Source organism: Sminthopsis crassicaudata, chromosome 6, assembly GCF_048593235.1.
Source record: "Sminthopsis crassicaudata isolate SCR6 chromosome 6, ASM4859323v1, whole genome shotgun sequence".
Lineage (NCBI taxonomy): Eukaryota > Metazoa > Chordata > Mammalia > Dasyuromorphia > Dasyuridae > Sminthopsis > Sminthopsis crassicaudata.
The window spans coordinates 234,339,356-234,340,227 of NC_133622.1; positions in this window are offsets into that span (position 1 = coordinate 234,339,356).

Below are 872 nucleotides of genomic sequence, written 5' to 3' on the forward strand. Positions count from 1 at the left end.
AATGGAACACAAGGTTTTGCAAAGGTGAATGTTCAAAACTATCTTTGCATGTTTTTAGAAAAATAAAAAGCTATTATTATTATTATTTTTTTTTTTTTGAGGCTGGGGTTAAGTGACTTGCCCAGGGTCACACAGCTAGGAAGCGTTAAGTGTCTGAGACCAGATTTGAACTCGGGTCCTCTGGAATTCAAGGCTGCTGCTCTATCCATTGTGCCACCTAGCTGCCCCCGCTATTATTATTTTTAATAGAATTTTTCCAGTAATCCAAATTAAGCCCATGATTTGTAAACTCTCTTCTCTTCACTATTCTTGAAAGATGAGAGAATATTTGCACTTTTCTCTTATCTTGTGGAACCTTTCTCAATTTCCATCTTTCAAATAATGCAGATAGTGGCTTAGAAGGCACATTTTCCATTTCTTTCAAAGACTTAAGGATGTATTTCAACCGGGCCAGGTAATAAACTTATTAATGACAGCAAAATGATCTCTTGAAATCTCTTTCCTTATCTTGGGTATCCAAGCCCTATTATGTCCGTTTGGGTCTGGCATTTCCACTGTAGGGGTCCTTTTCCTTTGCAAAGAAAGCAAACAAAATAAGAAATGACTATCTCTGTCTTTTCTTTATTACCCGTTTTTATCACTGTCTGATTAGCAAAATCAAAAGTAGCATCTTTTTTTTTCTTTTCTTTTTTTTTTTTTTTTTGAGGCAATGAGATTAAGGGACTTGCCCAGGGTCACACAGCTAGTCAGTGTTAAGTGTCTGAAGCGGAATTTGAACCCAGTTCTTGTGGCTTCAAGACTGGGGCTCTCCACTGCGCCCCCTAGCTGTCCTCCAAAAAGTCTATTTTAGCTAGCTACGTGGCACTCAGATA